This window comes from Piliocolobus tephrosceles, chromosome 1 (assembly GCF_002776525.5).
Source record: "Piliocolobus tephrosceles isolate RC106 chromosome 1, ASM277652v3, whole genome shotgun sequence".
Classification (NCBI taxonomy): domain Eukaryota; kingdom Metazoa; phylum Chordata; class Mammalia; order Primates; family Cercopithecidae; genus Piliocolobus; species Piliocolobus tephrosceles.
Genome location: NC_045434.1, coordinates 20,861,514 through 20,871,113, shown reverse-complemented (window position 1 = coordinate 20,871,113; position 9,600 = coordinate 20,861,514). Strand labels below are relative to the sequence as shown.

The following is a 9,600-nucleotide window of genomic DNA, read 5'->3' as shown; positions in this document are numbered from 1 at the left end:
ACTCACAGGTACACCCAAAATAATGTTTAACTCAATACCTGGGCACCCCGTGGCCAGTCAAGCTGACACATGAAGGTAACATCACATACATTAAACTCATTTGAAATGGCCATGAACTTTCTGAGCATAAATTCAATGAAAGAAAACTCAAACTATTTCAACCACATAAACATACAATAAAATTTTTCTCTCCAAACACCATAAAAACTTAAATATTAATTGTCAAATAGGGAAAAATGTAATATATATGGCAAAGCATAGACATCTTCACTATATAAGTTTTATAAAACATCAGGAAAAACACAGATACCTCAATATAATAAAAGGAGGAAAGGAAGAAAGAAAGTTAATTAATAGAAAAAGAAGTACAGATATGATTTAACACAGTAGAAATCAATGAAATATAAGTTACAATAAAACACAATTTTTGTCAATTTGGCAAATTTTAATGGCATAATTATTAGTGTTAGTAAGAGTATAAAGAGAGTTCTCTGCCGCACATGCCTCACGTGGGAGTCAATTTTGTACAATTTGTTAGGTTAGCAATTTGTCTTAGAGAGGTTCAATTCAAGCTCAAATTTTTGTTAAAAGATTCAGAGAAGTATTTAAAATAATGAAAATAAAAACACCTCAAATGTCTTACAACACAGGATCTTTTAAGCCAGTTTCCTCTAGAGAAAAGAATATCAGATAACTCTTGGAAGATGTATTTTGGTGAATATTTACTGCATTGGAAAAGTCTCCAGAGAAACAATTAAGTGGAAAAACAGAGGGGAAAAAGCTATATTTTTGTAAAGCACACACGTGCACACACACACATGCACCCACTATAAAGCACTGGAAGGAACTCACTGAAACAATAGTAAATTTATGAGTAATTTTAATATTCTTCTATATATTTTAACTTTTATAATCATAAATTTAGTATTTTGAAGTTAAACTTTTTAATGAAGTCAACATGCATACTGAGAAATGAACAAATAACAAAGGAACAGCTGGATGAAATTTTACAAACTTGAACACATTCTTATAACTACTCCCCAAACCAAGAAATAACTCCCTATTTGCATTCTCCCAGTATCTATCTTGGGACAGCTATTTTTCCTTACTTTTACCTGATTTTGAAGTTTGTATAAGTGGAACATATAGTATCTCACTCATGATGTTTGGCTTCTTTTGCTCCAGTTTATGCTTGTGAGGTTCATTCTTCTCATGTGCAGCAGTATTTTGTTTGTTCTCTCATTATTGTATAATGTTTCATTGCATAAATTTACCACCATTAATTTATTTTTTCTATTGTAGATAGGGGTTTGGGCTACATTTTTCGATGTGTCATTCGGGTGAACATAAATACACAACTTTATTTGGCATATACCTTGAAGTGAATTTACTGGTGTATTAGTTCATTTGCACACTGCTGTAAAGAACTGCCTGAGGCTGGGTAATTTATAAAGGAAAGAAGTTTAATTGAGTCAGTGTTCAGCATGGCTGTGGAGGCCTCAGGAAGCTTACAATCATGGCAGAAGGTGAAGGGGAGTAAGTCACCTTCTTCACAAGGCAGCAGGAAGGTGAAGTGCTGAGCGAAGAGGGAAGAGCCCCTCACATGATCATCAGATCTTATGAGAACTGACTATCATGTGAAAAGCATGGGGGAAACTGCCCTAATGATTCAATTACCTCCACCTGCTCCATCTGGTCTCTCCTTTGACATATAGGGATTATGGGGATTACAATTCAAGATGAGACTTGGGTGGGGACGCAAAGCTTAACCACATCTACTGGATTGTTGCCGTTTGTCTGTTTAGCTTTATTTGATACTACCAAACTATTTTCCAAAGTGGTTGCATCAATTTTTACTCTTGCTGGCAGTGTATAAAATGTCTAATGGCTTCACATTCCCACCAACTTCAGTATTGTCACTTGATTTCTTTGTTTTGTTTTGGTTTGGTTGGGTCTGTTCAGTTAAGCAATTCTGGTGGGTGTGTATTTAAGTTATTGTGATTTTAATTGTTGTCTAATAGAATTGAGCACCTTTTCATGTATTATTGGTCTTTTTCTCCTCTTTTAAGAAATACCACTCAGTTTGCATTCTCTTCCCTCTACTCTCCCAAAGAAAGAGAAAAATGACCAGCAATGGCAAACACAGCTGCAGCAAACCAATGTCAAGAGCTAGTTTCATGCTCAGGAGAGAATGCTGCTATCCATCCTCATGGTTTTCTGGTTCTTTAGGCATTCAGAGAAACTTTTCCCATAATGATCCCTGAAAGAATAGTCTTTGGATATCCACTATTGGAATTCTTCTGCATTTATTCTATTAATATGTAGTAATTACTTATATATACAGGTTATGAGTCCTATATTGATCATATTTATTGCAAATATCTTCTTCTAATAGGTAGTTTGCCTCTTGGCTCATAATGGTGCTTTATTTTTGTTATTATTATTGTAGTAAGAACACTTGGTATGCATAAGACAGTTAACTATAGACACAATGTTGTACAGAAGATCTATAAAACTTATTCATATTTTATAACGAAAAGTTCATACCCATTGAATGCCCTATATGCCCCTCCATCCATTCTCTAACAATCACCATTCTGCTCTAAGTTTCTGTGAGTTTAACTCTTTCAGATACTTGATATAAAAGGAATCATGCAGTGTTTGTTCTTCTGTTGAGATAGGAAGGCAGGCTGGTTTCCTAACTTAATGTAGTTTAGAGAAAAAGAACAAAAGCCCTGTACTCAAGCTGTAGCTTACCTAACTTCAAGACAATCAGCACCAAAAGACCCAAAGCACTATTTACCACAAGTTCCTGTCTTGGGCAGAGGAACTGCCTGGCCAAGTTCCCCAGGGCCTTTCCTGCACAGTTAGACTTAAACTTCACCTTACAGTGACCTCATTTCAATGCTAAACATTATGCCCAGGAGAGGATATTTACAATGATAATGTAACGTGCTAGGTATGAAGAAGCATGTAAAGCCACTGTTCAAGTGCTAGAGAAACCCCTCCTGGACATACCTGATGAAACTCTTTCCCATACTTCTCTTAAGGAGCAGCTCACCCTTTTCCTTCGGTGGTATTGATTCCCTTGTGCACAAGCTTAATACACTTTCACTTTCTCTCTTCTGCTATGTCTGGTGAGGTCCTTTGATTTCTATCTGGGAGATTTCAAGAATCCAGAGCGCGGTGCTGGTAATACTGTGACTGGCTTATTTTGTTTAGCATAATGTGCTTAAAGTTCATTAATGTTGTCACATACGGTAGAATTTCCTTTTTTAAAGGCTGAACAATATTCCATTACATATATACACACGCACATATATATATATATATATATATCAGAATGGTTAAAGAAAATGTGATATATATATATGTGTGTGTGTGTGTGTGTGTGTGTGTGTGTGTGTGTGTGTCTGTATTTAAAGAAACCATTCATCCATTGCTGGATATTTCCATTTGTCATCTACTAAATATATTCAGAAATTTTGATTGAGATCAGAATGTGTGTATAGACAAATAGGGGGCAGGTTTACCATCTTTACAATATCGATCATCTAATAAAGAAACACGGTATATCTCTCAAGTTAATTACATGTTGTTTGATATCTGTCAAAAATGCTTTGTATTTTTTGTGTGCAGTTGTTTTGTGCATCTCTTGTTAAATTGATTGCTAGTTTTTTATGCTTTTCAAAGTCACCATAAGTGGTATTATTTTAATTTTATTTTCCAATTTTTGTTGATATATTGAATTATAATTAATCATGTATACTGGTATTATATTCAGTAACCTTACTAAACTCAGTTAACTAATTATACTAGTTTAGCTAAGATTTTTTTTTATTTATAACTACTCAAGTTGTCCACAATTAATGATACTTTTATTTCTTCCATTCTAACTTTTACCCACTTTATTATTTTTTTCTTTATGTACTATCTGGGACTGCAGGACAAAGTTAAATAAAAGTAGAATTAGTGAACATTTATGTTTTGTATTAAGTTTTTTAAAAAATATAATCATGAGAGAAATTAGTGTACATTTTTTTTCTTGTAAAGTCTGTCAGGTTTTGGTACTAAGGTTATGCTGACCTCATTTCTTAAATGTGGGATGTTTTCTAACTTTTCTATTCTTAGGAGTTTTAAAAATATATATCATGGGAAACTTTCTATATTGTAGAATATTCTCAGAATATAAAAGTAAGATTGTCATTGTTTCTTTTTCAAGTGTTTGAAGAATTCACAATTGAAAGCCATTTGGGCCCAGAGCTTTCATTTTGAAAAACATTTTAATTACATATATAATTTATTTGTTGAAAACCAAAATTTTAAAATTGTTTAATCTTTCTTTTGTCAGTCCTAAGACATGGTGTTTTTCAATAGAAATTTGTACATTTTTATAGTATATCCTTTAAGTTTTTCATGTCTATAAAATCTTTAGTGATGTTTTCAATTTCTGTTCTGATATTAATAATCTGTATTTTTTTCTTTGATTTATGCTTGCTCATACTTTTTGTTTATATTTTTAAAAATAAACTTTTAGCTTTGCTTTTTATTGTTATTAATCTTTGCTTATACTTTATTTTTTTTCCCTACTACTTCCTTTGGCTTTAATTTGCTGTTCATTTTTAAATTTCTTGGGATGAAAAATATATTACTGTTTTTCAGCTGTTCTACTTTTTTGAAATATATAAATTTTAAGCTATACAAATTTCTTTCGGCATTGCTTAGCTGAATCTCAGAAATATTGATATATATTTTTATTTCACTGTAATTAGTTACATTTTCAATGAATTTTCTCTTCTGAAATACCATTTTATATACCAGCATAGATGTGGTATATTGTAGTAACTATTTCATGTGAACTTAATGACAATAGGTATTTTGAAGTTGTTGCATACAATGTTTTATATATATCTATTAGGTCAAACATTTTAATCATAAGTTCAATTATTCTCTATTTTTTGTGTGCTTATTTTATTATTAATTACAACTGGATTAAGGTTTTCCTCTGCCAGTTTGCACTTGCTTATCTGCTTTTTAGTCTATTAGTTTTTGCTATATAATTGAGAACATACAAATTTATACTCTATCTTCCTGAGAGACTGAACATTTTATCATAATGAAATAGCTCTGTATATTGTAATGCTTCCTGATTAAAAGCTATTTTGTCTGATGTTAGACTGGCAAAATCAGCTTCGTTTAGAGTGTGCTTGATATGCACTTTTTAAAAACATTTTACTGGCTCTAGTCTTGCGTCTTCAAAATTAAGGTGTGGTTCTTCTAATTAAAATATAGTGGCTTTCTTTTCCATTCTGAAAAATTATTGTTTCATAAATGGATAGTTTAGTCCATTGATATTATGTGTTTACTCTTTTGTCATTTGGTTGTGTGGGTTTTTTTTTTTTTTTTTTTTTGTACCATTTGTTCTTTGTTATTTCCTTTACATTAATTATTTTATATTATCCTATTTTTGCCTCTATTAGTTTTGTCTTTTAACTAGAACAGTTCATCCATATTTAGATTTATATCCATTATCTTAAAATTTGTATTGTTGTCCATTTGTTTCATTTGTTCTGCTTCTTTTTATTTGACTATTTTTTAGAATTAATACATTATAAAATTATTTTCTTTCCCCTTTTATTAAGCAGTTAGTTATATATTATTTTAGAAGCTATGCTTTAGATTACAATATACACATGACATATTACAAGCTACTATAAGTCAGTAATCTTGCCATGATGAGGCGATTACCTGGACGTGGCTAGCACACTGAACATTTTTATTACATTTAAGCTTTCCCTCCTTTTGTGCTATTGTTGTCAAGTATTTTAGCTTTAAATGTATTTAATTTAATAAAACATTATTATTATTGTTTTAGTTCATTTTTATTTAGACTTGCCCAAATATTTATTTTGTCATTTACTCTATTGTTTCTTCTTCCTGTATTTCTTTCTAGGATCAATTTTCTTCCATTCAAATAATTGTCTTCATTATGCTTTTAGGTGTATATTTGCTGGTGACAAATTTTCTCAGTTTTGTTTTAATGGACATTCTTTTACTTTGACTTCACTTTTAAAGGATATTTTTACTGATATAACATTCTAGTTTGACAGACTCATAACCTCCTCAACGCACCCCCGCCAACCCCTCCAATAATTTAAAGGTATCATTGCCTTGTTTTCTGGCTTCAATCATTTATGTTGAGAAGGTAGCTGTATCTATTCTTTGCTACTTGAATCTGATGTATTTTTTTTCTCTTCTGCTTTTTAAATTTCCCCTTTGTCTCTGGAGTTCAGATACTTCAGTACGATGTGCCTATATATGATTTTCTTTGTGCTTTATAGATTTACAGATTGTAGTACTTATTGAATCTGACTTAATATTTTTGTTTGGAAAAATTCTCAGATATTTTAACATTTTACCTACTCTATTTTTTTCTTCATCCTTTCTGAATTTCCAATTAAATTTGTGCTATGTCTTTTTACCAATTCCCATTTTTTTATACTATATGGTTTTCTCCCCCTTTTTTAAAATTTGGATGTTTGCTTCTAATCTGCATTCTAGTTCACTTATCTTCCCTTTAAGTATTTGTAGTTATTGTTCTAATTCACTATATACCTGTTAATTTTTATTAAATGCCAGACATTCTGTATGAAAAACCTGTACAGGTGGTTTTTCATGTTATGCTTTCAGGAAAGATTTCACCCTATCCTCTGGATGTCAGCAAGGGTAGGGGCAGGTCATGTATTCCAGTCAGGGAATGAGCTGACTTGATGTTAGAATTTAGTTTTTGTAAGCTTCCCTCTGCTATATTTCCTTTATTCCTGAGATATATTTCTCTAGTGATCCCAACTGAAAGCTAGCATGTTTCCTAGAGCCTTTTTGATTAGCAAATTCAGAATGCTAATTTGTGTCACCTTAGTGCTGTAAGATTGCTGAAATCTCAACTCAGGTTTTCGGTTCCTTTTTGTTGGTTTCTTAGTTTAAGCATTAGTTAATGTCTCCAGGGGAAAATCAGTTCAAAGTTCCATGATCAGTTGTCTATGCCTGCCTTCCTCTGGAATCTTGGCATGCTCAAGTCTTGGTACATTTAAAAGCCCAAATTCCGAATTTTGTGGTTGCAGCCCCATGAGGCTGCCAAAAGATCTGCTTAACCACTGTTTTCTTCTTGGATCTCTGCTCAGTTTATTGTGTAGCTCTTCAGTGCCTTGCTACCTACAGCTAATTAATTATCACATACTTCAAGGAGAAAACCAGTTCACAAAATGTTGGATTCCCTCAATGAATGTTCCTTTCTCTAAGGATTCTGGTCTCTTGAGTCCTGACTGTATCAGAAGCTCTCTGATGTTTTCACACATGCATATGTTGTATTTCTTTCAGTTTTTAAAGGTGTTTTCAGTGGCAGTGTTGCCTCCTATAAGGTATTCTGTCAAAGTTGAAGGCAGAAGTCTCACATTAACGTTACTTTAAAATTGGTCCCTGTACTAACTGACGTACACAACAAATACTTTAGGAAAAAAAACAACTTAAACCAAAATAATATATCAAGAATCATTGGTAAAGAGAAATCAAGTTATTAGGAGCAGCCAGAGGTACTAAGAGAAAAGAAACAAATCTCTGAAGAACTTCTACCTTACAGTTTAGCCTAGAAGTAACTCACTTACTAAAAAGAAAGTTTGGAACCTTCTGTTTGTCAGAGAGGGCCTTTGCATAGTTTAATAAATCTTAAAGAAAGTAAGCATATAGAAATGAAGATTGCCTTTGCTAAATCTCCAAGAGAAAACTGTGCTAAGAGTAGAGGAAAAGGCTCTACTGGTTCATTGTGGCTGTTTTGGATGCTCAGGACTTTACCTTGCCTGTTAGTTGGTCTAGTAGACCTTATATTAATTGCATCTTTGTCTCACGGTACATTCTGAAACATCTTCCAATTGAGGGCTGTATTTACATCTGTTAAAGTGCTACTTGAGTGAAACCTGTCTGCTCTGTTCTTGCCTTTCCTATGAGCCTTTCAAAGACAGAATGAAGAACAGGATCTACAATCTAGCCTCTGTTTTCTGGATGTCTATGAACTATATCCATTAGAATGACAGAGTCAATGAGCAGTCAGAGAGACATGCAGGAATTTGAACTTTTTTTGCACTGATGGCTAGTTAGAGGCTGGATAACAGGAGGCCCTTGTAGGTGATGGAGCTTGTTTTTTTTTTTTCTAAACTATTGGAGGCAGGCATATGAGAAGGGAGTTTCAGTTATACTTTAAGACATTTGACTTACCTCTAATGAGTGTTGATAATTTCTAGAATACTTATAATCAAATATGAGTAAAAGTACTGACTAAAGAAAAGTACAAATGTTACTGGAATGTAATTTGGCCAATAAGAGTTGTATGATACACTTCTCCCCCAAAGAAGGAAAAAAATTAACAAATAAACAACTACATTTTGACATGAGTAACTGAGGAAGTATGCTAGAGAACATCAGGGAAGTAGTGAAATTCCTGAGGAGCATGGAAACTCAGGATAGCACCATAGAGGGAAGCAGCTCATCCTGTCTCTGCCGTTGTGTCTCCCCAAATGGGATCAGCTCCGAGCCAGGGGGGTCTTATTGTGGGGAAAAGGTAAACTAGACCCTTGGGAGTCCCTATCACCACCAGATACAAGTAGCCATTTCTACAAGAGTATCTCCAGTTCTCATAGACACCAAATCCAGTATGGACAGTTGCTAGGAGTCCACACAACTGTATTATCCCAGAGTAGAACCACTCTTGGCAACCCCAATCCCTGCAACCTAAGCTGCTACAGTGCCATCTTGAAACCACACCCAGACCTAGAGTGTGTCCTGCCTTGAGATCAGTAGCCACCAGCTCCCTTTATCTCTGATGCTTCACTATCCTTGTACTAACATTCACATGCATGCCTGCAGCACCAGTACACACGTTGCTGGGAGCTTATGCCTGAAGGACTGACCAAGACCCCAGTGTATGAATGCATGAGGCACCCTATCCTTCAGGAAAACAGTCAGGCCTGTGCAGTGGAGAAGCTCCATATAGCCAGTCATCTACAGCACACCTACTCTTGGAATAACAGCCAGTAAGAATGAGACTCCATCATCCCCAGAGAGGACCCACACAGCTGCCTGGCCCATACATGCTGCACCTAGCCTGACAACCAGTCTGGTGGTGGCCCCAACCTCCCAGACAGCCTGCCACACAACTTGCTCGCCCACCCCACCCACATGCAATTGGCCCTCAAACCAACTGAGTGCTATTTACCCCAGAAAAATCATGCCACCACCATCACAAACCCCTGCAGCCTAGGTACCTGAGTCATTTGCACACATTGCAGATGAGGATTACAGCTGAAGAATCTGTTCATAGAACATGCTAGTGAGTACACTCAGAACCAAAGTCAGCATACCATTTCCAACTGACACCCTAGGGCCCATCTACAGCAAAAAGTCTTTTCCTTCAAAAACTATTCCATAAAATTGAAAAAAAATGGCTGTCTACTAGAAATGAATAGAGTAATGCAGGGACACAAGAAACATAAAAGGCAAGGAAATATGACATCCTCAAAGTAACACAATGAGTGTCCAGTAACAGATCCC

At 34.5% G+C, this 9,600-nt stretch overlaps 1 pseudogene; it reads right to left on the bottom strand.

Annotated features, from left to right (window-relative positions):
* Positions 1 to 2,073: 2,073 nt before the first annotated feature.
* On the bottom strand, positions 2,074 to 2,276 carry LOC111539376 (annotated as a pseudogene).
* Between the last annotated feature and the right edge of the window lie 7,324 nt (positions 2,277 to 9,600).